A 27,027-nucleotide genomic window follows, 5' to 3' on the forward strand; every position below is an offset into this window, starting at 1 on the left:
TGTGGTTTTACCGAGTGTTTTCTTGTATTGCAGATTATTAGAAGTTCAACGTTGCGCATCTGGAATCCGAATTAATCAAGCTTAAGGGTATAGACAACTTTATTATTTCTGAATAAATTGCTGAAAAATGTGAGATTATAGTTAGGTTTTAGGTGGTTATGAAAGTGTAACTACTAGTTTTCAGTCTCACACATATAATTTTGCAATAATCTTTGAGGCATTAACATGAATATATGTTCAAAGTACAAACATTTGTCACATACTGTATTGAAATGCCTCAGTGGACCCAGAGATGTGTTTGATATTTCATTTCTACACAATAGATTTCTATAGTAGATGAAATTGTTGAAACAAAATAGACATTTTCTGGATCCAGTTTCATGATTGGGATCTGGTCAAAAAATGTCACCATTACTTGAAAGAGTAATTAATGTAGTAGAGGTAATTCATCTGCAAAAGGACATTAAGATTATACTTTCAGGGATCATTTTTATTGGCAATGAATGGAGAAATGTGCTTGAAAGTGTTCAGACTCACCAACCACCATAATGATTTCTAGAGCTTTCTTTTCAGCATGAAGGCAGTTGGCAACTCTGTATCATACAGATGTTGTTTGCTTTTGATGACTGTGCCAATCCTTTACATAGTAAAGATGGTGGAAGAGAGTTCATTCTGAGTGGTTGATTTCTTCTTTTAAAATTAGGTGCAAAAGTCTTTAACGTTTTGCCATAGAGTTTTTGGTCAAATCTGAAGCAGACTCAAACAATTCTGCAATGCGTAGGTTGATTTGTTAAAATTTCTGAATTTGGAATTGCTTCTCTAGTATATAACATACAATAAAATCTTTTAAAATGTTATTGAGTATTTTGGTTTCAGCTTTTTTAAATCTGTTCTTTTTAAGAGGGTTTAAAAGACAAATGAAAATATGTGGTTTTACCGAGTGTTTTCTTGTATTGCAGATTATTAGAAGTTCAACGTTGCGCATCTGGAATCCGAATTAATCAAGTTTAAGGGTATAGACAACTTTATTATTTCTGAAAAAATTGCTGAAAAATGTGAGATTATAGTTAGGTTTTAGGTGGTTATGAAAGTGTAACTACTAGTTTTCAGTCTCACCCATATAATTTTGCAATAATCTTTGGGGCATTAACATGAATATATGTTCAAAGTACAAACATTTGTCACATACTGTATTGAAATGCCTCAGTGGACCCAGAGATGTGTTTGATATTTCATTTCTACACAATAGATTTGTATAGTAGATGAAATTGTTGAAACAAAATAGACATTTTCTGGATCCAGTTTCATGATTGAGATCTGGTCAAAAAATGTCACCATTACTTGAAAGAGTAATTAATGTAGTAAAGGTTATTCATCTGCAAAAGGACATTAAGATTATACATTCAGGGATCATTTTTATTGGCAATGAATGGAGAAATGTGCTTGAAAGTGTTCAGACTCACCAACCACCATGATGATTTCTAGAGCTTTCTTTTCAGCATGAAGGCAGTTGGCAACTCTCTGTCATACAGATGTTGTTTGCTTTTGATGACTGTGCCAATCCTTTACATAGTAAAGATGGTGGAAGAGAGTTCATTCTGAGTGGTTGATTTCGTCTTTTAAAATTAGGTGCAAAAGTCTTTAACGTTTTCCCATAGAGTTTTTGGTGAAATCTGAAGCAGACTCAAACAATTCCGCAATGCGTAGGTTGATTTGTTAAAATGTCTGAATTTCTAAATGCTTCTCTAGTATATAACATACAATAAAATCTTTTAAAAAGTTCTTGAGTATTTTTTTTTCAACTTTATTAAAACTGTCCTTTTTAAGAGGGTTTAAAAGACAAATGAAAATATGTGGTTTTACAGAGTGTTTTCTTGTATTGCAGATTATTAGAAGTTCAACATTGCGCATCTGGGATACGAATTAATCAAGCTTAAGGGTATAGACAACTTTATTATTTCTTAATAATTACTGAAAAATGTGAGATTATATTTAGGTTTTAGGTGGTTATGAAAGTGTAACTACTAGTTTTCAGTCTCAGCCATATAATTTTGCAATAATCTTTGGGGCATTTACATGAATATATGTTCAAAGTACAAACATTTGTCACATACTGTATTGAAATGCCTCAGTGGACCCAGAGATGTGTTTGATATTTCATTTCTACACAATAGATTTCTATAGTAGATGTAATTGTTGAAACAAAAAAGAAATTTTCTGGATCCAGTTTCATGATTGGGATCTAGTCAAAAAATGTCACCATTACTTGAAAGAGTAATTAATGTAGTAAAGCTAATACATCTGCAAAAGGACATTAAGATTATACTTTCAGGGATCATTTCAATTAGCAATGAATGGAGAAATGTGCTTGAAAGTGTTCAGACTCACCAACCACCATGATGAATTCTAGAGTTTTCATCTCAGCATGAAGGCAGTTGGCAACTCTGTTTCATATGGATGTTGTTTGATTTTGATGACTGTGCCAATCCTTTACATAGTAAAGATGGTGGAAGAGAGTTCATTCTGAGTGGTTGATTTCGTCTTTTAAAATTAGGTGCAAAAGTCTTTAACGTTTTCCCATAAAGTTTTTGGTCAAATCTGAAGCAGACTCAAACAATTCCGCAATGCGTAGGTTGATTTGTTAACATGTCTGAATTTGGAAATGCTTCTCTAGTATATAACATACAATAAAATCTTTTAAAATGTTATTGAGTATTTTGGTTGCAGCTTTTTTAAATCTGTCCTTTTTAAGAGGGTTTAAAAGACAAATGAAAATATGTGGTTTTACCGAGTGTTTTCTTGTATTGCAGATTATTAGAAGTTCAACGTTGCGCATCTGGAATCCGAATTAATCAAGTTTAAGGGTATAGACAACTTTATTATTTCTGAAAAAATTGCTGAAAAATGTGAGATTATAGTTAGGTTTTAGGTGGTTATGAAAGTGTAACTACTAGTTTTCAGTCTCAGCCATATAATTTTGCAATAATCTTTGGGGCATTTACATGAATATATGTTCAAAGTACAAACATTTGTCACATACTGTATTGAAATGCCTCAGTGGACCCAGAGATGTGTTTGATATTTCATTTCTACACAATAGATTTCTATAGTAGATGTAATTGTTGAAACAAAATAGACATTTTCTGGATCCAGTTTCATGATTGGGATCTAGTCAAAAAATGTCACCATTACTTGAAAGAGTAATTAATGTAGTAGAGGTAATTCATCTGCAAAAGGACATTAAGGTTATACATTCAGGGATCATTTCTATTGGCAATGAGTGGAGAAATGTGCTTGACAGTGTTCAGACTCATCAACCACCATGATGAATTCTAGAACTTTCTTCTCAGCATGAAGGCAGTTGGCAACTCTGTTTCATACAGATGTTGTTTGCTTTTGATGACTGTGCCAATCCTTTACATAGTAAAGATGGTGGAAGAGAGTTCATTCTGAGTGGTTTATTTCTTCTTTTAAAATTAGGTGCAAAAGTCATTAATGTTGTCTCACAGAGTTTTTGGTGAAATCTGAAGCAGACTCAAACAATTCCGCAATGCGTAGGTTGATTTGTTAACATGTCTGAATTTGGAAATGCTTCTCTAGTATATAACATACAATAAAATCTTTTAAAAAGTTCTTGAGTATTTTTTTGTCAACTTTATTAAAACTGTCCTTTTTAAGAGGGTTTAAAAGACAAATGAAAATATGTGGTTTTACCGAGTGTTTTCTTGTATTGCAGATTATTAGAAGTTCAACATTGCGCATCTGGGATACGAATTAATCAAGCTTAAGGGTATAGACAACTTTATTATTTCTGAATAATTACTGAAAAATGTGAGATTATATTTAGGTTTTAGGTGGTTATGAAAGTGTAACTACTAGTTTTCAGTCTCACCCATATAATTTTGCAATAATCTTTGGGGCATTAACATGAATATATGTTCAAAGTACAAACATTTGTCACATACTGTATTGAAATGCCTCAGTGGACCCAGAGATGTGTTTGATATTTCATTTCTACACAATAGATTTCTATAGTAGATGTAATTGTTGAAACAAAAAAGACATTTTCTGGTTTCAGTTTCATGATTGGGATCTGGTCAAAAAATGTCACCATTACTTGAAAGAGTAATTAATGTAGTAAAGCTAATACATCTGCAAAAGGATGTTAAGGTTATACTTTCAGGGATCATTTCTATTGGCAATGAGTGGAGAAATGTGCTTGACAGTGTTCAGACTCATCAACCACCATGATGAATTCTAGAACTTTCTTCTCAGCATGAAGGCAGTTGGCAACTCTGTTTCATACAGATGTTGTTTGCTTTTGATGACTGTGCCAATCCTTTACATAGTAAAGATGGTGGAAGAGAGTTCATTCTGAGTGGTTTATTTCTTCTTTTAAAATTAGGTGCAAAAGTCATTAATGTTGTCTCACAGAGTTTTTGGTGAAATCTGAAGCAGACTCAAACAATTCCGCAATGCGTAGGTTGATTTGTTAACATGTCTGAATTTGGAAATGCTTCTCTAGTATATAACATACAATAAAATCTTTTAAAAAGTTCTTGAGTATTTTTTTTTCAACTTTATTAAAACTGTCCTTTTTAAGAGGGTTTAAAAGACAAATGAAAATATGTGGTTTTACCGAGTGTTTTCTTGTATTGCAGATTATTAGAAGTTCAACGTTGCGCATCTTGGATCCGAATTAATCAAGCTTAAGGGTATAGACAACTTTAGTATTTCTTAATAAATTGCTGAAAAATGTGAGATTATAGTTAGGTTTTAGGTGGTTATGAAAATGTAACTACTAGTTTTCAGTCTCACCCATATAATTTTGCAATAATCTTTGGGGCATTAACATGAATATATGTTCAAAGTACAAACATTTGTCACATACTGTATTGAAATGCCTCAGTGGACCCAGAGATGTGTTTGATATTTCATTTCTACACAATAGATTTCTATAGTAGATGTAATTGTTGAAACAAAAAAGACATTTTCTGGATCCAGTTTCATGATTGGGATCTGGTCAAAAAATGTCACCATTACTTGAAAGAGTAATTAATGTATTAGAGGTAATTTATCTGCAAATGGAAATTAAGATTATACTTTCAGGGATCATTTCTATTGGCAATGAATGGAGAAATGTGCTTGAAAGTGTTCAGACTCACCAACCACCATGATGAATTCTAGAGCTTTCTTCTCAGCATGAAGGCAGTTGGCAACTCTGTTTCATACAGATGTTGTTTGCTTTTGATGACTGTGCCAATCCTTTACATAGTAAAGATGGTGGAAGAGAGTTCATTCTGAGTGGTTGATTTCTTCTTTTAAAATCAGGTGCAAAAGTCATTAATGTTGTCTCACAGAGTTTTTGGTCAAATCTGAAGCAGACTCAAACAATTCCGCAATGTGTAGGTTGATTTGTTAACATGTCTGAATTTGGAAATGTTTCTCTAGTATATAACATACAATAAAACATTTTAAAATGTTATTGAGTATTTTGGTTTCAGCTTTTTTAAATCTGTCCTTTTTAAGAGGGTTTAAAAGACAAATGAAAATATGTGGTTTTACCGAGTGTTTTCTTGTATTGCAGATTATTAGAAGTTCAACGTTGCGCATCTGGAATCCGAATTAATCAAGCTTAAGGGTATAGACAACTTTATTATTTCTGAATAAATTGCTGAAAAATGTGAGATTATAGTTAGGTTTTAGGTGGTTATGAAAGTGTAACTACTAGTTTTCAGTCTCACACATGTAATTTTGCAATAATCTTTGGGGCATTAACATGAATATATGTTCAAAGTACAAACATTTGTCACATACTGTATTGAAATGCCTCAGTGGACCCAGAGATGTGTTTGATATTTCATTTCTACACAATAGATTTGTATAGTAGATGAAATTGTTGAAACAAAATAGACATTTTCTGGATCCAGTTTCATGATTGGGATCTGGTCAAAAAATGTCACCATTACTTGAAAGAGTAATTAATGTAGTAGAGGTAATTCATCTGCAAAAGGACATTAAGATTATACTTTCAGGGATCATTTTTATTGGCAATTAATGGAGAAATGTGCTTGAAAGTGTTCAGACTCACCAACCACCATGATGATTTCTAGAGCTTTCTTTTCAGCATGAAGGCAGTTGGCAACTCTGTGTCATACAGATGTTGTTTGATTTTGATGACTGTGCCAATCCTTTACATAGTGAAGATGGTGGAAGAGAGTTCATTCTGAGTGGTTGATTTCTTCTTTTAAAATTAGGTGCAAAAGTCTTTAATGTTTTCCCATAGAGTTTTTGGTCAAATCTGAAGCAGACTCAAACAATTCCGCAATGTGTAGGTTGATTTGTTAACATGTCTGAATTTGGAAATGTTTCTCTAGTATATAACATACAATAAAACATTTTAAAATGTTATTGAGTATTTTGGTTTCAGCTTTTTTAAAACTGTGCTTTTTAAGAGGGTTTAAAAGACAAATGAATATATGTGGTTTTACCGAGTGTTTTATTGTATTGCAGATTATTAGAAGTTCAACGTTGCGCATCTGGAATCCGAATTAATCAAGCTTAAGGGTATAGACAACTTTATTATTTCTTAATAATTACTAAAAAATGTGAGATTATATTTAGGTTTTAGGTGGTTATGAAAGTGTAACTACTAGTTTTCAGTCTCACCCATATAATTTTGCAATAATCTTTGGGGCATTAACATGAATATATGTTCAAAGTACAAACATTTGTCACATACTGTATTGAAATGCCTCAGTGGACCCAGAGATGTGTTTGATATTTCATTTCTACACAATAGATTTCTATAGTAGATGTAATTTTTGAAACAAAAAAGACATTTTCTGGTTCCAGTTTCATGATTGGGATCTGGTCAAAAAATGTCACCATTACTTGAAAGAGTAATTAATGTAGTAAAGCTAATACATCTGCAAAAGGATGTTAAGATTATACTTTCAGGGATCATTTCTATTGGCAATGAATGGAGAAATGTGCTTGAAAGTGTTCAGACTCACCAACCACCATGATGAATTCTAGAGCTTTCTTTTCAGCATGAAGGCAGTTGGCAACTCTGTGTCATACAGATGTTGTTTGATTTTGATGACTGTGCAAATCCTTTACATAGTAAAGATGGTGGAAGAGAGTTCATTCTGAGTGGTTGATTTCTTCTTTTAAAATTAGGTGCTAAAGTCTTTAACGTTTTACCATAGAGTTTTTGGTCAAATCTGAAGCAGACTAAAACAATTCCGCAATACGTAGGTTGATTTGTTAACATGTCTGAATTTGGAAATGCTTCTCTACTGTATAACATACAATTAAACATTTTAAAAAGTTATTGAGTATTTTGGTTTCAGCTTTATTAAATCTGTCCTTTTTAAGAGGGTTTAAAAGACAAATGAAAATATGTGGTTTTACCGAGTGTTTTCTTGTATTGCAGATTATTAGAAGTTCAACATTGCGCATCTGGGATCCGAATTAATCAAGCTTAAGGGTATAGACAACTTTATTATTTCTTAATAATTACTGAAAAATGTGAGATTATATTTAGGTTTTAGGTGGTTATGAAAGTGTAACTACTAGTTTTCAGTCTCACCCATATAATTTGCAATAATCTTTGGGGCATTAACATGAATATATGTTCAAAGTACAAACATTTGTCACATACTGTATTGAAATGCCTCAGTGGACCCAGAGATGTGTTTGATATTTCATTTCTACACAATAGATTTCTATAGTAGATGTAATTGTTGAAACAAAAAAGACATTTTCTGGATCCAGTTTCATGATTGGGATCTAGTCAAAAAATGTCACCATTACTTGAAAGAGTAATTAATGTAGTAAAGCTAATACATCTGCAAAAGGTCATTAAGATTATACTTTCAGGGATCATTTCTATTGGCAATGAATGGAGAAATGTGCTTGAAAGTGTTCAGACTCACCAACCACCATGATGAATTCTAGAGCTTTCTTCTCAGCATGAAGGCATTTGGCAACTCTGTTTCATATGGATGTTGTTTGATTTTGATGACTGTGCCAATCCTTTACATAGTAAAGATGGTGGAAGAGAGTTCATTCTGAGTGGTTGATTTCTTCTTTTAAAATTAGGTGCAAAAGTCTTTAATGTTTTCCCATAGAGTTTTTGGTCAAATCTGAAGCAGACTCAAACAATTCCGCAATGTGTAGGTTGATTTGTTAACATGTCTGAATTTGGAAATGTTTCTCTAGTATATAACATACAATAAAACATTTTAAAATGTTATTGAGTATTTTGGTTTCAGCTTTTTTAAATCTGTCCTTTTTAAGAGGGTTTAAAAGACAAATGAAAATATGTGGTTTTACCGAGTGTTTTCTTGTATTGCAGATTATTAGAAGTTCAACGTTGCGCATCTGGAATCCGAATTAATCAAGTTTAAGGGTATAGACAACTTTATTATTTCTGAATAAATTGCTGAAAAATGTGAGATTATAGTTAGGTTTTAGGTGGTTATGAAAGTGTAACTACTAGTTTTCAGTCTCACCCATATAATTTTGCAATAATCTTTGGGGCATTAACATGAATATATGTTCAAAGTACAAACATTTGTCACATACTGTATTGAAATGCCTCAGTGGACCCAGAGATGTGTTTGATATTTCATTTCTACACAATAGATTTCTATAGTAGATGTAATTGTTGAAACAAAAAAGACATTTTCTGGTTCCAGTTTCATGATGGAGATCTGGTCAAAAAATGTCACCATTACTTGAAAGAGTAATTAATGTAGTAAAGCTAATACATCTGCAAAAGGATGTTAAGATTATACTTTCAGGGATCATTTCTATTGGCAATGAATGGAGAAATGTGCTTGAAAGTGTTCAGACTCACCAACCACCATGATGATTTCTAGAGCTTTCTTTTCAGCATGAAGGCAGTTGGCAACTCTGTATCATACAGATGTTTGCTTTTGATGACTGTGCCAATCCTTTACATAGTAAAGATGGTGGAAGAGAGTTCATTCTGAGTGGTTGATTTCGTCTTTTAAAATTAGGTGCAAAAGTCTTTAACGTTTTACCATAGAGTTTTTGGTGAAATCTGAAGCAGACTCAAACAATTCCGCAATGCGTAGGTTGATTTGTTAAAATGTCTGAATTTGGAAATGCTTCTCTAGTATATAACATACAATAAAATCTTTTAAAAAGTTCTTGAGTATTTTTTTTTCAACTTTATTAAAACTGTCCTTTTTAAGAGGGTTTAAAAGACAAATGAAAATATGTGGTTTTACCGAGTGTTTTCTTGTATTGCAGATTATTAGAAGTTCAACGTTGCGCATCTTGGATCCGAATTAATCAAGCTTAAGGGTATAGACAACTTTAGTATTTCTTAATAAATTGCTGAAAAATGTGAGATTATAGTTAGGTTTTAGGTGGTTATGAAAATGTAACTACTAGTTTTCAGTCTCACCCATATAATTTTGCAATAATCTTTGGGGCATTAACATGAATATATGTTCAAAGTACAAACATTTGTCACATACTGTATTGAAATGCCTCAGTGGACCCAGAGATGTGTTTGATATTTCATTTCTACACAATAGATTTCTATAGTAGATGTAATTGTTGAAACAAAAAAGACATTTTCTGGATCCAGTTTCATGATTGGGATCTGGTCAAAAAATGTCACCATTACTTGAAAGAGTAATTAATGTATTAGAGGTAATTTATCTGCAAATGGAAATTAAGATTATACATTCAGGGATCATTTCTATTGGCAATGAATGGAGAAATGTGCTTGAAAGTGTTCAGACTCACCAACCACCATGATGAATTCTAGAGCTTTCTTCTCAGCATGAAGGCAGTTGGCAACTCTGTTTCATACAGATGTTGTTTGCTTTTGATGACTGTGCCAATCCTTTACATAGTAAAGATGGTGGAAGAGAGTTCATTCTGAGTGGTTGATTTCTTCTTTTAAAATTAGGTGCAAAAGTCATTAATGTTGTCTCACAGAGTTTTTGGTCAAATCTGAAGCAGACTCAAACAATTCCGCAATGTGTAGGTTGATTTGTTAACATGTCTGAATTTGGAAATGTTTCTCTAGTATATAACATACAATAAAACATTTTAAAATGTTATTGAGTATTTTGGTTTCAGCTTTTTAAATCTGTCCTTTTTAAGAGGGTTTAAAAGACAAATGAAAATATGTGGTTTTACCGAGTGTTTTCTTGTATTGCAGATTATTAGAAGTTCAACGTTGCGCATCTGGAATCCGAATTAATCAAGCTTAAGGGTATAGACAACTTTATTATTTCTGAATAAATTGCTGAAAAATGTGAGATTATAGTTAGGTTTTAGGTGTTATGAAAGTGTAACTACTAGTTTTCAGTCTCACCCATATAATTTTGCAATAATCTTTGGGGCATTAACATGAATATATGTTCAAAGTACAAACATTTGTCACATACTGTATTGAAATGCCTCAGTGGACCCAGAGATGTGTTTGATATTTCATTTCTACACAATAGATTTCTATAGTAGATGTAATTTTTGAAACAAAAAAGACATTTTCTGGTTCCAGTTTCATGATTGGGATCTGGTCAAAAAATGTCACCATTACTTGAAAGAGTAATTAATGTAGTAAAGCTAATACATCTGCAAAAGGATGTTAAGATTATACTTTCAGTGATCATTTCTATTGGCAATGAATGGAGAAATGTGCTTGAAAGTGTTCAGACTCACCAACCACCATGATGAATTCTAGAGCTTTCTTTTCAGCATGAAGGCAGTTGGCAACTCTGTGTCATACAGATGTTGTTTGATTTTGATGACTGTGCAAATCCTTTACATAGAAAAGATGGTGGAAGAGAGTTCATTCTGAGTGGTTGATTTCTTCTTTTAAAATTAGGTGCTAAAGTCTTTAACGTTTTACCATAGAGTTTTTGGTCAAATCTGAAGCAGACTAAAACAATTCCGCAATACGTAGGTTGATTTGTTAACATTTCTGAATTTGGAAATGCTTCTCTACTGTATAACATACAATTAAACATTTTAAAAAGTTATTGAGTATTTTGGTTTCAGCTTTATTAAATCTGTCCTTTTTAAGAGGGTTTAAAAGACAAATGAAAATATGTGGTTTTACCGAGTGTTTTTTTGTATTGCAGATTATTAGAAGTTCAACGTTGCGCATCTGGAATCCGAATTAATCAAGTTTAAGGGTATAGACAACTTTATTATTTCTTAATAAATTGCTGAAAAATGTGAGATTATAGTTAGGTTTTAGGTGGTTATGAAAGTGTAACTACTAGTTTTCAGTCTCAGCCATATAATTTTGCAATAATCTTTGGGGCATTAACATGAATATATGTTCAAAGTACAAACATTTGTCACATACTGTATTGAAATGCCTCAGTGGACCCAGAGATGTGTTTGATATTTCATTTCTACACAATAGATTTCTATAGTAGATGTAATTGTTGAAACAAAAAAGACATTTTCTGGATCCAGTTTCATGATTGAGATCTGGTCAAAAAATGTCACCATTACTTGAAAGAGTAATTAATGTAGTAAAGCTAATACATCTGCAAAAGGATGTTAAGATTATACTTTCAGGGATCATTTCTATTGGCAATGAATGGAGAAATGTGCTTGAAAGTGTTCAGACTCACCAACCACCATGATGAATTCTAGAGCTTTCTTCTCAGCATGAAGGCATTTGGCAACTCTGTTTCATATGGATGTTGTTTGATTTTGATGACTGTGCCAATCCTTTACATAGTAAAGATGGTGGAAGAGAGTTCATTCTGAGTGGTTGATTTCTTCTTTTAAAATTAGGTGCAAAAGTCTTTAATGTTGTCTCACAGAGTTTTTGGTCAAATCTGAAGCAGACTCAAACAATTCCGCAATGCGTAGGTTGATTTGTTAAAATGTCTGAATTTGGAAATGCTTCTCTAGTATATAACATACAATAAAATATTTTAAAAAGTTCTTGAGTATTTTGGTTTCAGCTTTATTAAAACTGTCCTTTTCAAGAAGGTTTAACAGAGAAATGAAAATATGTGGTTTTACCAAGTGTTTTCTTGTATTGCAGATTATTAGAAATTCAACGTTGCGCATCTGGGATCCGAATTAATTAAGCTTTAGGGTATAGACATTTTTATTATTTCTTAATAATTACTGAAAAATCTGAGATTATAGTTAGGTTTTAGGTGGTTATGAAAGTGTAACTACTAGTTTTCAGTCTCAGCCATATAATTTTGCAATAATCTTTGGGGTATTAATATGAATATATGTTCAAAGTACAAACATTTGTCACATACTGTAGTGAAATGCCTCAGTGGACCCAGAGATGTGTTTGATATTTCATTTCTACACAAAAGATTTGTATAGTAGATGAAATTGTTGAAACAAAATAGACATTTTCTGGATCCAGTTTCATGATTGAGATCTGGTCAAAAAATGTAACCATTACTTGAAAGAGTAATTCATGTAGTAAAGGTTATTCATCTGCAAAAGGATGTTAAGATTATGCTTTCAGGGATTATTTCTATTGGCAATGAATGGAGAAATGTGCTTGAAAGTGTTCAGGCTCACCAACCACCATGATGAATTCTAGAGCTTTCTTCTCAGCATGAAGGCAGTTGGCAACTCTGTTTCATACAGATGTTGTTTGCTTTTGATGACTGTGCCAATCCTTTACATAGTAAAGATGGTGGAAAAGAGTTCATTCTGAGTGGTTGATTTCTTCTTTTAAAATTAGGTGCAAAAGTCTTTAATGTTTTCCCATAGAGTTTTTGGTCAAATCTGAAGCAGACTCAAACAATTCCGCAATGCGTAGGTTGATTTGTTAACATGTCTGAATTTGGAAATGCTTCTCTACTGTATAACATACAATTAAACATTTTAAAAAGTTATTGAGTATTTTGGTTTCAGCTTTATTAAATCTGTCCTTTTTAAGAGGGTTTAAAAGACAAATGAAAATATGTGGTTTTACCGAGTGTTTTCTTGTATTGCAGATTATTAGAAGTTCAACATTGCGCATCTGGGATCAGAATTAATCAAGCTTAAGGGTATAGACAACTTTATTATTTCTTAATAATTACTGAAAAATGTGAGATTATATTTAGGTTTTAGGTGGTTATGAAAGTGTAACTACTAGTTTTCAGTCTCACCCATATAATTTTGCAATAATCTTTGGGGCATTAACATGAATATATGTTCAAAGTACAAACATTTGTCACATACTGTATTGAAATGCCTCAGTGGACCCAGAGATGTGTTTGATATTTCATTTCTACACAAAAGATTTGTATAGTAGATGAAATTGTTGAAACAAAATAGACATTTTCTGGATCCAGTTTCATGATTGAGATCTGGTCAAAAAATGTCACCATTACTTGAAAGAGTAATTCATGTAGTAAAGGTTATTCATTTGCAAAAGGATGTTAAGATTATACTTTCAGGGATTATTTCTATTGGCAATGAATGGAGAAATGTGCTTGAAAGTGTTCAGACCAGGGCCGGATTAACCTAAGGCCTAACTGGGCTATAGCCCAGGGGCCTCGGGCATCCAGGGGGCCCTTCAAAGTCCGCTGCTCTCTGTGAGGCCCCCCCCAAGCGCTTACCTCGCTGTCGGTGCAGTCTTCCGTCCCCGGCGCTCAGTAGTCTACTTACTGAGGAGATCTTGCGAGAGTTCGACTCTCGCGAGATCTCCTCAGTAAGCAGATTACAGCGTGCCGCGGAAGGAGTACTGCACTGACAGCCAGGTAAGCACTTGGGGGGGCCTCACGGGGGGCGGGGGCGCTGTTCCTGTTTTCTGTAGGCATGTGTCACTGCCAAATGTGAAGTAGTTATGAGTGAGTATAGATTTAGTAAGTCGCAATACGGACTCCATCGTAGCTAGAATTGGTCTATCTGTTAGTGAACCTGTAAGGCAGTTTCTATTAAACTTCTACGTTCTCAAGATAATCAAAACCAAGCCAATGTTTATGTTTATATGACTCAGCAAAATATATCATTATCAGGGCTGAATTACCTGCTATGCAACCTTGGCAAATGCTTAGGATTCTGTAAGTGCTGTGGGCTGTAACAGGCTATAACAGTTCCTGTTGTTATTCTTTCTAAGTATTTGAGAAAATAAAATCACCTTACAACAGAGAGTCTTTAAGTGTTTGTATACCCATTGGATGTCAACATTGGTTATTTCCTTCACCAACCCCCACTTGTGCAGGGTTCTGACTCACAGTACAGATTGCCTAGCAGTGAAGGAGAGACTGACTGGAATGTGATATCAGTGTAACAATGATATAACTTATGCATTTCAGTTACTCCTGTTCTGTTACCAGACCAGTCAGCATGGCAGACAGAACCCCTGAATCCCACTGAGTATTGGTGGTTAACAGCTGTGTGCTCCTCAAAGTAAATAACCAGTACTGACCCAACAGTGCGGCAGATATTGAAGTATACATAATGCAAAGAACACAACTGGTATAATCATATGATCATTCTACTCATTCTACTATGCTGGTATGTTATAATTTGTTTTGGACCAATATATAATAATATGGGAACTTTACTGGTACACTGTGATCAGCTATTATATCCTCATATGACACTCTGCTGGATTGGTATATAACTATGTGGGCAATGATTAGGGCTACAATATAATAATATGCTCACTGTGTTGGATTGGCTTCTATTAGCCTTCTACTGAACTGGTATATACTAGTGTGACACATTGCTTGGTTGGCATATAAACAATAGGGCTCTTAATAGCTTTTTTATGTTGGCACTCTGTTGTGTGGTATATAATATTGTGTGCACTGTGCTGGTGTGGTATATTCTCAAGTGGGCACATTGGTTCTTTCATAATCATTTGGAGACAGCTGGACTAGCATACAATCTTGTGAGCATTGACCTGTGGGCACTGTGCTGGTGTGGTACTCATATGGATACCCTGTGCGTCTGGTAAATAACCATGTGAGCACTGTGCTTAGATTTTATATAATTGGTTCGTGCGAACTCTCGCGAGATCTCCTCAGTAAGCAGATTACAGCGCGCCGCAGAAGGAGGACTGCACTGACAGCCAGGTAAGCGCTTGGGGGGGGCCTCACAGGGGGCGGGGGCACCAGGCACCTCACGGGGGGCGGGGGCGGCTCACATTGGGGGCCTCACGGGGGAATGGAGGCCCCCCTTAGCCCAGGGGCCTCCATTCCCTTAATCCGGCCCTGGTTCAGACTCACCAACCACCATGATGAATTCTAGAGCTTTCTTCTCAGCATGAAGGCAGTTGGCAACTCTGTTTCATACAGATGTTGTTTGCTTTTGATGACTGTGCCAATCCTTTACATAGTAAAGATGGTGGAAGAGAGTTCATTCTGAGTGGTTGATTTCTTCTTTTAAAATTAGGTGCAAAAGTCTTTAACGTTTTCCCACAGAGTTTTTTGGTCAAATCTGAAGCAGACTCAAACAATTCCGCAATGCGGTGGTTGATTTGTTAAAATGTCTGAATTTGGAAATGCTTCTCTAGTATATAACATACAATAAAATATTTTAAAAAGTTCTTGAGTATTTTGGTATCAGCTTTATTAAAACTGTGCTTTTTAAGAGGGTTTAAAAGACAAATGAAAATATGTGGTTTTACCGAGTGTTTTCTTGTATTGCAGATTATTAGAAGTTCAACGTTGCGTATCTGGGATCCGAATTATTCAAGCTTAAGGGTATAGACAACTTTATTATTTCTTAATAAATTGCTGAAAAATGTGAGATTATAGTTAGGTTTTAGGTGGTTATGAAAGTGTAACTACTAGTTTTCAGTCTCAGCCATATAATTTTGCAATAATCTTTGGGGCATTAACATGAATATATGTTCAAAGTACAAACATTTGTCACATACTGTATTGAAATGCCTCAGTGGACCCAGAGATGTGTTTGATATTTCATTTCTACACAATAGATTTCTATAGTAGATGTAATTGTTGAAACAAAAAAGACATTTTCTGGATCCAGTTTCATGATTGAGATCTGGTCAAAAAATGTCACCATTACTTGAAAGAGTAATTAATGTAGTAAAGCTAATACATCTGCAAAAGGACGTTAAGATTATACTTTCAGGGATCATTTCTATTGGCAATGAATGGAGAAATGTGCTTGAAAGTGTTCAGACTCACCAACCACCATGATGAATTCTAGAGCTTTCTTCTCAGCATGAAGGCATTTGGCAACTCTGTTTCATATGGATGTTGTTTGATTTTGATGACTGTGCCAATCCTTTACATAGTAAAGATGGTGGAAGAGAGTTCATTCTGAGTGGTTGATTTCTTCTTTTAAAATTAGGTGCAAAAGTCTTTAATGTTGTCTCACAGAGTTTTTGGTCAAATCTGAAGCAGACTCAAACAATTCCGCAATGCGTAGGTTGATTTGTTAAAATGTCTGAATTTGGAAATGCTTCTCTAGTATATAACATACAATAAAATATTTTAAAAAGTTCTTGAGTATTTTGGTATCAGCTTTATTAAAACTGTGCTTTTTAAGAGCGTTTAAAAGACAAATGAAAATATGTGGTTTTACCGAGTGTTTTCTTGTATTGCAGATTATTAGAAGTTCAACGTTGCGTATCTGGGATCCGAATTATTCAAGCTTAAGGGTATAGACAACTTTATTATTTCTTAATAAATTGCTGAAAAATGTGAGATTATAGTTAGGTTTTAGGTGGTTATGAAAGTGTAACTACTAGTTTTCAGTCTCAGCCATATAATTTTGCAATAATCTTTGGGGCATTAACATGAATATATGTTCAAAGTACAAACATTTGTCACATACTGTATTGAAATGCCTCAGTGGACCCAGAGATGTGTTTGATATTTCATTTCTACACAACAGATTTCTATAGTAGATGTAATTGTTGAAACAAAAAAGACATTTTCTGGATCCAGTTTCATGATTGAGATCTGGTCAAAAAATGTCACCATTACTTGAAAGAGTAATTAATGTAGTAAAGCTAATACATCTGCAAAAGGACGTTAAGATTATACTTTCAGGGATGATTTCTATTGGCAATGAATGGAGAAATGTGCTTGAAAGTGTTCAGACTCACCAACCACCATGATGAATTCTAGAGCTTTCTTCTCAGCATGAAGGCATTTGGCAACTCTGTTTCATATGGATGTTGTTTGATTTTGATGACTGTGCCAATCCTTTACATAGTAAAGATGGTGGAAGAGAGTTCATTCTGAGTGGTTGATTTCTTCTTTTAAAATTAGGTGCAAAAGTCTTTAATGTTGTCTCACAGAGTTTTTGGTCAAATCTGAAGCAGACTCAAACAATTCCGCAATGCGTAGGTTGATTTGTTAAAATGTCTGAATTTGGAAATGCTTCTCTAGTATATAACATACAATAGAATATTTTAAAAAGTTCTTGAGTATTTTGGTTTCAGCTTTATTAAAACTGTCCTTTTCAAGAAGGTTTAAAAGAGAAATGAAAATATGTGGTTTTACCAAGTGTTTTCTTGTATTGCAGATTATTAGAAATTCAACGTTGCGCATCTGGGATCCGAATTAATCAAGCTTTAGGGTATAGACATTTTTATTATTTCTTAATAATTACTGAAAAATCTGAGATTATAGTTAGGTTTTAGGTGGTTATGAAAGTGTAACTACTAGTTTTCAGTCTCAGCCATATAATTTTGCAATAATCTTTGGGGTATTAACATGAATATATGTTCAAAGTACAAACATTTGTCACATACTGTAGTGAAATGCCTCAGTGGACCCAGAGATGTGTTTGATATTTCATTTCTACACAATAGATTTCTATAGTAGATGAAATTGTTGAAACAAAATAGACATTTTCTGGTTCCAGTTTCATGATTGGGATCTGGTCAAAAAATGTCACAATTACTTGAAAGAGTCATTAATGTATTAGAGGTATTTCATCTGCAAAAAGGACATTAAGATTATATTTTCAGGGATCATTTCTATTGGCAATGAATGGAGAAATGTGCTTGAAAGTGTTCAGACTCACCAACCACCATGATGAAGTCTAGAGCTTTCTTCTCAGCATGAAGGTAGTTGGCAACTCTGTTTCATACAGATGTTGTTTGCTTTTGATGACTGTGCCAATCCTTTACATAGTAAAGATGGTGGAAGAGAGTTCATTCTGAGTGGTTGATTTCTTCTTTTAAAATAAGGTGCAAAAGTCTTTACTGTTTTCCCACCGAGTTTTCTGTCAAATCTGAAGCAGACTCAAACAATTCCGCAATGCGTAGGTTGATTTGTTAACATGTCTGAATTTGGAAATGCTTCTCTAGTGTATAACATGCAATAAAACATTTTAAAAAGTTCTTGAGTATTTTGGTTTCAGCTTTATTAAAACTGTCCTTTTTAAGAGGGTTTAAAAGACAAATGAAAATATGTGGTTTTACTAAGGGCTTTCTTGTATTGCAGATTATTAGAGCAGTTGGGTTTACAGAAATGTCTCCATGGATACATCTAATATGTATAGGTTTATGTTATTCAACTCTCTATGGCAGGAGTAATTCCTACTGCAAATAAAGTCCACTATTTTTACTTAACTATCCTATTCTCAGCCTTTACAAGTATCTGTATCACTAGCGAATCAGGAGTAGTGGAAGCGGTGGTGAGCACCTACATAAAGGAACAGTGACATTCAGGTAAAAGGGTAGTGTCTGGGTGGGGCTTACCAGAACCAGTCCCTGTAGAACAAACAGAGCTCTTACATCTTTTGCCCTTGTTGACCTTTTCCGCTTGTAGTGTAGGTGAGGACTCTCTGAGCCAGTCAGTGATGACAAGAGTTTCACACCACCAACCGCCACCAAAGCATTTTCAACAAAACAAACAGTCAAAGTCAAGTTCTCTGTCCTATGAATGTCCACCTACTAAAACTGGCTTTGGGGAAAAAGACTAGTGAACTACTTCAAGACCACAGTCTCCACTGGCTGATAGCATGACATTCCAGTTACAGATAGTTGCTTTATCTTTTTCATTATCAACGGCATCACCAGCAGAGAGCACCGCAAAGCCCATATAAGCCACACTTGTTAGCTGAGGGGCAACTTGAAGAGTGCGGTCCAAGCCTGAGCAGTGGCCACTTTCTCAGAGGTGTTCAGAAAAGCATCAACACCATTGCCTGCCCTCATTTTAGGAATTACAGGAGTCATTGAAGTGTGAGTGGAAGTAGCTTTTACTCCATATCTCAGCCTCCAGACCTTCTCCTAGTGAGCAGTCCCTTCCTCCCAGAAGAGCATGTGAAAATTTTCTGGGGTTTTTTGCCATCTGCACCATTTGGTCCTGCTGGAGTTGCTACTACTGTTGTAATCCTTGTTCTTGCAGCTCCTTAAGTTGTGAAAAAACTTGTGCATCACTTACACCATGCTGGCTCCCAAGTCTTCAAGGCAGAACCTGACTTGAGTCCAATAACTGACAAAACTTGTAGTAGATTAATATCAAGCCTCCAACCAAAGTTTTGAGTTTGGAGCTTTATTGTGAGGATCTAAAGTGTAAAAACATGCAATATAGGTGAACAGCAAGCCAAAGCAATGCAGAAAGTTCAGGATATACAGGTTCCTTCAGTTGAGAGGAGTGAGATTTCCACCCTCCCCAAACACCAGTTGAGCCTAGACTTTATTTGAGCCCTTAAATAGTCTCAATTTGCTCCCAGTAGTTTAACTCTTTCCTCAGAGGTGGCAGATTCTCACACTGCCATAGTAACCCCTGATGGGTGCAGTGGATCTAGTAGTACCTTAGAAGTTGGATTGTGCCAATACAATAGATCTCATACTTGAATAGTATTGTATTTGATGTGTCTATAGTGTGGCTTCTCTGTGAATATCTACTAAATAAAGATTCATACTGTATTGTGTAACACTGTAAATATATATTGAACTTCTGGTTGTTGATTTTAATACAGACTATATTTGGTAGCTTCCCTTGTTGGTGTGTGCTCCCCCCCCCCCCCCCAGGCTGTGGGACATGTGTGGATAAGAGTGTGTAATGTCTGGACAAACAGATATATTATGAAAAAGAAAGTTATATGAGAAATGCTTTGTGATAAAGATGGATAGAAATAGATGTCCTTTGTTGCACATAGCTTGAATTGAAATTAAAAATGTTGCTGGGAAGTTCGCAAATATCCCCTCCATGTGAGACCAAAGGAAAATTACTGGACAATGCTATATAAACATATATTAAGTTAAATCCACATTCTGCTAGCATGTGTTCGTAACAAAGCCTAGTGTTAGGTCAGCCATTTTGGATGGTGACTTTGCATTGTAAGAAGAAGTTTCATTATGAGCATATGTACTGAAATAGGGATATATAGATCTTTAGAGCAAATAGGATTAAGATGGAGATATTGCATCATGTGAATTGTAATGAATTCTGAAATACATACACACATACATACACGCAGGCACAAATATATAATAAATAAGATATTGTACCTACACATAGATTGTCGTCTATTATATGTACCATGTGTAAGATTATGTTATTGAAATTATATTATTACTTTATTGTACAAGTAAAGATTCTATTTCATCCATATATATATATGTGCTGTGGTTATGAATTTATAATGTCTTGATGCAGGAGATATTATATAGAAAAATCTGTGTGATACAGTATGGTAATGTAATGAGCGCATCCAGAAATAGAATAAAAAGTTAGCTTGCGCATTTATGGCGTAAGTATGGGTTCTTTAACAATGGGTAATAGGAGTTTCTGGCTACATTGAAGTTGATCTTTGACTTTCTCAGCCATACCATCAGTGCCTAAGCAATACATAGTAGTCCAGTTGTCCAGTCTGCTTTTAAAATTCAGAGCCTCAAAGCAGATACCAGTTGAAATGATGCAACACTACTTGCCTCTTTTCAGTAAGGTTCTGCAGACTCCTTTGAAAAACAAGCTCATCTCCCATTAACTCACCAGCCATCAATAATACAAACATGTCGAGGAGCCTATGCAGCTAGGCAACTTTATATTGCCCAAGGATGAGAGATTGTTGGTTGTTTTTATTGTGACCATCTAGACAATTGGAAGGAAAAGTGCCCAGAATTGAAAATATCTGAGTTGTTGGGAAACAGTTTTGCTCACACAACAGGAGGCGAGTCCAGTGAGCATTAGTACAATTCTTCTGATAAGTTCTGCAATTTAAGCTGTATATCACTCTCTCCTAGGGGACTTATAGACTCTGAGGCCTTTCTTCGATTGCAGAACCATAAAAAATTTCAGACATTTGGGCTTCACCTGCAAGATGGAACTACCCTTGGTTCTGAATGTCAAGCCAATGACAATTAAAACTGTGTATGGATGTCCCATAATACCAGCCTTGGCAACCCACAAAACTATTTGGGTGCTCTTGTGTGTCAAATCTTACTTAGCACCATTCACAACCCAAAGAGCTCAATTACCCCTCTTTCTACACATTACCCAATGATTAATTGGAGAGCTAAAAGAATAAAGGAGTTAGATAAGTCATGCCAGACTATTTGCTACAACCAGTGAAAGCAGCAATAGTATGTGCTACTTTCCAAAGAGAGGAGACTAGGGGCTAGATTTACTAAAGGGCGGTTTGGTGAAACCGCCAGTTTTCAACAATTTTTCCACAGGTTTTAAAACCGACGGAAAAACAGCATGTTTCAAATAGCATGTTTGAGCAGGTATTAAAAATGTCCTGTCCTGTCTTTTGGCTGGCAGTTTTAATCAAACCGTCGGCAGTTTAGCTGTTTTCAATCTGCCACCCATCACCAGCTATTTTACATGTGATGTGTGCAAGTTTAAAAAAACAACACCAAACTTGAACCTTAGTAAATCTAGCCCTAAGTCTGGCCAAAAAGTGCTACCTGAGAAGTACAAAGTTTTGAGCAAGTTTTTTGACAATAAGTAGGCAATGACAATACTGCCCCAGAGAGAATGGGGCTGCTCAATTGAACTGCTATTTAGCATCATGCCACCTAAGGAAGTGATGGCTAACTTGTGACACTCCAGGTGTTGTGAAACTACAAGCCCCAGCATGATTTGCCAGTAGATAACTAGCTGATAGCTGGCAGATCATGCTAGGACTTGTAATTTCACAACACCTGGAGTGTCACAGGTTAGCCATCACTGACCTAGGAGCAAGAAATACCCACTATCTGGACCATGATGACTTGCATGACCTCCTCCATGCATATGTGAATTACCTACTTAGACACCTACTGGAGACATCAGTCCTCATATAACTGGAGAAAATTCTCATTTTCTCCAGCACTCTTGAGGAACATCACAACCCTGTGAGAGAGCAATTGCAGATTGCTCCTGGAAAATTGAATATTTGCCAAGATAGATAAGTGTTCTTTCAACCAGTCCAAAGTGAGCTCCTTAGTAAACAAGCTCTTCATTGTACTCAACTGGCCAGTTCCCAGAGGAATCAAGGCAATCCAGAGGTTTTTGGGGCTTAGAAATGACTACAGACATTTTATCTGCAATTTCACAAGACTTGTTAGTCCTATAATCTTCTTGACTAAGCAGGGCATTTAGGTTCATCAGCCTAGAGTCTGAGTGGTGTTGTAGCTATTCAAAATAAATTGTTTCTAAGTAAGTGATAAGTTAACATTACATGCAAAGAGCATTACTGTTAGTCACAGTGCTTTATAGTGGCATTATATGCCAAATACACTACTGATAAGTAGAGATGCGCAGGTTCGGTTTTTCAAAAACTGAGCCTCCCCCCGAACCTAATATATCCAAGTAACAAGCCAGTTTGACTCTGTACTCTCCTGCTTACTCAGATCCGACGATGAGGCAAAACATCATCGTCGCATTGTTGGATCTTGTAGGTTTTGGATTCCATAAATCCCTTCATCCCCAGGAGATCCAGCGCCATTGCTCACACAGACACAGAAGGGCTAACTTTGTTTTGTCACTAACCAGCCTACAGCCATAAATCTCAATCTATCCTGCAACAGAACACCTAAATTACTGCCTGACAGTGATTTCTCTACTCAGTTGTGATTACTCAGTAGTCATTTGATTCAAAAAAAGCAATTTTTTGGTTATTTAATTCAATTTGTACACTGTAGTGTGTGTGTGTGTGTGTGTGTGTGTGTGTGTGTGTGTGTGTGTGTGTGTGTGTACTGTATACCATCTGACAGCGTAGTTGTTTATCAAAACACTGCCTGACAGTGATTTCTCTAATCAGTTGTCAATACTCAGTTCAATACAAAAGCGGAAGTTGTTCAATCAATTTATAGGCTCATAGCAGGTGCTTGAAAGGCTGGGGTTATCCTGAAAGGAACAAACACAGAGAAAAGCCCCCAGCACACTGCTATAGCCAGCAAAGGAGCTGCCATTTCAACGGCGCTTTTGCTAATAGGGTGGTCCTAACTCTAATCAGTGAGAGTCCCATATATTTGGGCTACACATATATGTGTTTTTAAAGTGAGAGCTAACTTACCAAGAGGTACCCAAGAAGCCTCCAAATAGCAATACAGCACCATGTCACGGGCACTAGGAGTCTTTACCCAGGGATCACCAGGTGATAGGCTTACCAGAGCAGTATAGATGGTAATATGGTACTCTGGTAGCAGGGTGATCACGGAACAGGTAATAGCAGATGATGAGATGCTCAGGAAAGTCTATGACTAGCAGCACTGGCAATATGGAGGTAATAATACACGAGGAACTGTATGGACGAAGGACACGTGCAGGTAGTCAGTGGTCTGCGGTAGCAAGTTGTACCACTGCTATAGTGAGGAGGAATGTCCAACAGAAACGAGGAGGTGATGAGAGTCAGCGGTCTGCGGATAGCAAGTTGTACCGCTGTCTGAGTGAAGGAATGCAATCCAAGTGGAGGTATCCAGGGGAGTCAGTGGTCTGCGTTTAGCAAGTTGTACCACTGCTATGTGAGAGGATACTGGAACAGGTGATACTGGAAACAGGGATCAGTGGTCTGCCACTAGCAAGTTGTACCACTGAAATATATATGTGAGGAGGTGCACGGGGAGAGACTGCAACACAAGATATACACGGGCACCTTAAACTTGATCCACAGTAATATGCACAATATATATATATATATGACTGAACAGCACTGTAATAATAGAAAGTCTCTTGAAGTAATCCGGCACGAGATAACACAGTCAATGATGGCAATAGACTCAGCGGATAGCAAACTCCAGAGGAGAACCAACACAGTCCAGCAAGATATGCAATACACCAGCACAGTCAATGAGAAGTATGCATACCGTGGTTCAGGAGCAGGCAGTCAGACAGGAGTGCAGAGATACCTGAACGGCCGGAGGCCGGCAGGATACAAAGTCCCTGGATGGGTGAAGCGGTGGTCTAGTAGGTGCAGCGCACAGGTAGGTAGACCAGCAGGGAAACAAATATACAGGAATCAGTAGAGCGTGGAACTGGACTCCTGGAGGACCCTGGAGAATGGCGATGGTCTAGCAGAGGAGAAAGTAGAGAGACACGAATCCAATGCTGACAGGCGGGTAGAGACCAGCGGGAACACAGGAAAGCGTGGAGAGCGGATCAGCAGTAGATGGATGAGTAGAGCTGAGGAGTAGCAGCAGCAGGTCTCTGCGGAAACACGGAGGTAGCCAATAGCAACCAGCAGGTGCAGTAACGATGGCACACGGGAGAGCAGAGTTGAACTGGAACTGTTGATCACGGAGAGTAGCGGATAGCAATAGTGGCAGCAGTCTCGAGGAAACACGGGAGAGTTGAGATGAACTGAAGACTGAAGCGCACAGAGGCAGCGGATAGGAATCAGCCAAACAGTCACGATGAAACACAGACGAGTTGCAGGTTGAAGACTGTAGTGCACGGAGGCAGCGGATAGGAATCAGCTAACAGTCACGATGAAACACAGACGAGTTGCAGGTTGAAGACTGTAGTGCACGGAGGCAACGGATAGGAATCAGCTAACAGTCACGATGAAACACAGACGAGTTGCAGGTTGAAGACTGTAGTGCACGGAGGCAGCGGATAGGAATCAGCTAACAGTCACGATGATGAACAGGTGAGTGGATGTGGATTGAAGACTGTAGTGCACGGAGGCAGCGGATAGGAATCAGCTAACAGTCCCAATAATACATGGTAGAGTTGAAGTGGTTAGAAGACTGTAGTGAACGGAGGCAGCGGATAGGAATCAGCTCACAGTCACGATGATACACAGAAGGGTAGAAGTGGTATGGGAACCACAGTAGTAGAAGTGGTTTGGAAACCACAGAGGTAGAAGTGGTTTGGAAACCACAGGAATCAGCAGCGCTGAATAAACGAGGAAACACCTTCAGAGACTCATGGGGAATGAGACTCCAAGATCAGGCCACGTGGTGTTGACCACAGGTGCTTAATATAGGGAGTGTTGCCTGATCTGCCAATTAAGTTAAAGGAACATACACTGAAGGATTAGAAAGGCTGCGCATGCGCAGTCCCTCAGGATGGAGGACGGCCACGGTTCCTAAATGTCCGGGAAGAAGCACTCACAGTCCGGTGAGTGACAGTACCCCCCCTTTTAAAGGTGGGCACAGAACGCCTGGAACCGGGCTTGTCCGGATTTTTGGAATAAAACTTCTTCAGAAGGGCAGGAGCATTAAGATCTTCAGCTTTGATCCATGAGCGCTCTTCAGGACCAAAGCCCTTCCAATGAACGAGGAAACGGAGAACTCCTCGCGAAATTTTTGCATCCAATACCTCAGTAATCTCAAAATCCTCCTCCTGATGAACTTGAACTGGCTGCGGTGCTGAGGGAGGAGTCGAGAAACGGTTGATGATGAGAGGTTTGAGCAAGGACACATGGAAGGCATTGGAAATCCGAAGATTCTTAGGAAGAAGAAGTTTAACACATACTGGATTGATAACTTGAATGATCCTATATGGACCAATAAAACGAGGGGCGAATTTCATAGATGGAACCTTCAAACGAATATTTTTGGTAGATAACCAGACACGATCTCCAATTTTTAGTGGTGGAATAGCCCGCCTCTTCTTATCTGCGAAAGACTTATATTTGTTAGATGTCTTCTTTAAACAGGTTTTGACCTGAGACCAGATATTTTTGAAGGTCTGACAAGCAGTCTCCAAAGCAGGAACTTGGGTGGGCGGGAGGGCAGGAAATTCCGGAAAAGACGGATGGTGACCGTGAACCACCAGCCCTTGACTTTTTGAAGATGACTCCTGAGATCCATCTTCAACGTCCGATGACGTCACGAACGCCCGATGAGGAGGAAGGCGTTCAGACTGAACCTTATCGCACAGATCCGTAGATGAAGGATCCTGTGGAGGAGGACCTGGTGGAATAGACGAATGCTGTCTTTTGAATGAAACCACTTGAGAGAGACAACGATGATGACATTCAGCTCCCCAAGATGTAACTTGAGAAGTGCGCCAGTCAATCTGGGGAGAATGACATTGAAGCCATGGAAGGCCTAAGACAATCGGACTTGTCGTAACTGGAAGAATTAAAAACGAAATTTCTTCATGGTGCAGCACACCAATCTGAAGAGTTACTGGAGACGTACTCTGGGTGATGAGACCATTGATGAGACGTGATCCATCCATAGCAGTCACAGTAATCGGTGTTTTCAAAGTAATCACTGGTAGGGACCATTGATTCACTAGGGATTTAGAAATGAAATTTCCTGCTGCTCCAGAATCAATCAGTGCTTGAGACTCAAAGGATTTGGTAGCAAGGGAAATCGTAACATCAAAAGCGCAGGCTTTTAATTTCGTAGAAGATGGAGAGGACTCCAGGAACCCTAACCTTATCTCCCCAGTATTGGTTAGAGCCCGGCATTTCCTGGGACAAGAATTGAGCATATGCGTAGAATCGGCACAATAGATACAAAGTCTATTCTTTATTCTTCGGTCCCTCTCCTCTAAAGTTAATTTGGAGCGACCTATCTCCATGGGTATCACCGGAGATGAAGCTGGGTGAAATTGAGGATTTGAGAGAAGAGGTGTTTTAACCGAAGTTGTTTTCTCAGGTTCTCTTTCACGAAACCTCAGGTCTACACGATGGCAAAGAGAGATCAAATCTTCTAAAGAGGAGGGT

The 27,027-nt window shown here is 36.8% G+C and overlaps 17 non-coding genes and 1 pseudogene across 17 annotated transcripts; all 18 read left to right on the forward strand.

Moving 5' to 3' along the window:
* The first annotated feature begins 465 nt into the window (after window positions 1–465).
* LOC142142262 (small nucleolar RNA U3) lies at window positions 466–681 on the forward strand. The gene has a single exon (XR_012689184.1). It is a non-coding gene; the product is annotated as a small nucleolar RNA U3 (small nucleolar RNA).
* Window positions 682–1,391: 710 nt separating this feature from the next.
* Window positions 1,392–1,607, forward strand: LOC142142260 (small nucleolar RNA U3). The gene has a single exon (XR_012689182.1). It is a non-coding gene; the product is annotated as a small nucleolar RNA U3 (small nucleolar RNA).
* Window positions 1,608–2,316: 709 nt separating this feature from the next.
* LOC142142268 (small nucleolar RNA U3) lies at window positions 2,317–2,532 on the forward strand. Its single transcript, XR_012689189.1, has one exon. It is a non-coding gene; the product is annotated as a small nucleolar RNA U3 (small nucleolar RNA).
* A 710-nt stretch (window positions 2,533–3,242) lies between these two features.
* On the forward strand, window positions 3,243–3,458 carry LOC142142241 (small nucleolar RNA U3). The gene has a single exon (XR_012689165.1). It is a non-coding gene; the product is annotated as a small nucleolar RNA U3 (small nucleolar RNA).
* Window positions 3,459–4,167: 709 nt separating this feature from the next.
* LOC142142243 (small nucleolar RNA U3) lies at window positions 4,168–4,383 on the forward strand. Its single transcript, XR_012689167.1, has one exon. It is a non-coding gene; the product is annotated as a small nucleolar RNA U3 (small nucleolar RNA).
* A 710-nt stretch (window positions 4,384–5,093) lies between these two features.
* LOC142142240 (small nucleolar RNA U3) lies at window positions 5,094–5,309 on the forward strand. The gene has a single exon (XR_012689164.1). It is a non-coding gene; the product is annotated as a small nucleolar RNA U3 (small nucleolar RNA).
* A 710-nt stretch (window positions 5,310–6,019) lies between these two features.
* On the forward strand, window positions 6,020–6,235 carry LOC142142265 (small nucleolar RNA U3). The gene has a single exon (XR_012689187.1). It is a non-coding gene; the product is annotated as a small nucleolar RNA U3 (small nucleolar RNA).
* Window positions 6,236–6,944: 709 nt separating this feature from the next.
* On the forward strand, window positions 6,945–7,160 carry LOC142142254 (small nucleolar RNA U3). The gene has a single exon (XR_012689177.1). It is a non-coding gene; the product is annotated as a small nucleolar RNA U3 (small nucleolar RNA).
* Window positions 7,161–7,868: 708 nt separating this feature from the next.
* LOC142142246 (small nucleolar RNA U3) lies at window positions 7,869–8,084 on the forward strand. Its single transcript, XR_012689169.1, has one exon. It is a non-coding gene; the product is annotated as a small nucleolar RNA U3 (small nucleolar RNA).
* A 710-nt stretch (window positions 8,085–8,794) lies between these two features.
* Window positions 8,795–9,007, forward strand: LOC142142257 (small nucleolar RNA U3). The gene has a single exon (XR_012689179.1). It is a non-coding gene; the product is annotated as a small nucleolar RNA U3 (small nucleolar RNA).
* A 710-nt stretch (window positions 9,008–9,717) lies between these two features.
* Window positions 9,718–9,933, forward strand: LOC142142238 (small nucleolar RNA U3). Its single transcript, XR_012689162.1, has one exon. It is a non-coding gene; the product is annotated as a small nucleolar RNA U3 (small nucleolar RNA).
* Window positions 9,934–10,641: 708 nt separating this feature from the next.
* LOC142142264 (small nucleolar RNA U3) lies at window positions 10,642–10,857 on the forward strand. Its single transcript, XR_012689186.1, has one exon. It is a non-coding gene; the product is annotated as a small nucleolar RNA U3 (small nucleolar RNA).
* Window positions 10,858–11,567: 710 nt separating this feature from the next.
* LOC142142247 (small nucleolar RNA U3) lies at window positions 11,568–11,783 on the forward strand. Its single transcript, XR_012689170.1, has one exon. It is a non-coding gene; the product is annotated as a small nucleolar RNA U3 (small nucleolar RNA).
* Window positions 11,784–12,492: 709 nt separating this feature from the next.
* On the forward strand, window positions 12,493–12,708 carry LOC142142249 (small nucleolar RNA U3). Its single transcript, XR_012689172.1, has one exon. It is a non-coding gene; the product is annotated as a small nucleolar RNA U3 (small nucleolar RNA).
* Window positions 12,709–15,153: 2,445 nt separating this feature from the next.
* Window positions 15,154–15,356, forward strand: LOC142142270 (small nucleolar RNA U3; annotated as a pseudogene).
* A 711-nt stretch (window positions 15,357–16,067) lies between these two features.
* On the forward strand, window positions 16,068–16,283 carry LOC142142248 (small nucleolar RNA U3). Its single transcript, XR_012689171.1, has one exon. It is a non-coding gene; the product is annotated as a small nucleolar RNA U3 (small nucleolar RNA).
* Window positions 16,284–16,993: 710 nt separating this feature from the next.
* LOC142142258 (small nucleolar RNA U3) lies at window positions 16,994–17,209 on the forward strand. Its single transcript, XR_012689180.1, has one exon. It is a non-coding gene; the product is annotated as a small nucleolar RNA U3 (small nucleolar RNA).
* A 715-nt stretch (window positions 17,210–17,924) lies between these two features.
* Window positions 17,925–18,135, forward strand: LOC142142242 (small nucleolar RNA U3). Its single transcript, XR_012689166.1, has one exon. It is a non-coding gene; the product is annotated as a small nucleolar RNA U3 (small nucleolar RNA).
* The last annotated feature ends 8,892 nt before the right edge of the window (window positions 18,136–27,027 follow it).

Source organism: Mixophyes fleayi, chromosome 2 (genome assembly GCF_038048845.1).
Source record: "Mixophyes fleayi isolate aMixFle1 chromosome 2, aMixFle1.hap1, whole genome shotgun sequence".
NCBI lineage: Eukaryota > Metazoa > Chordata > Amphibia > Anura > Limnodynastidae > Mixophyes > Mixophyes fleayi.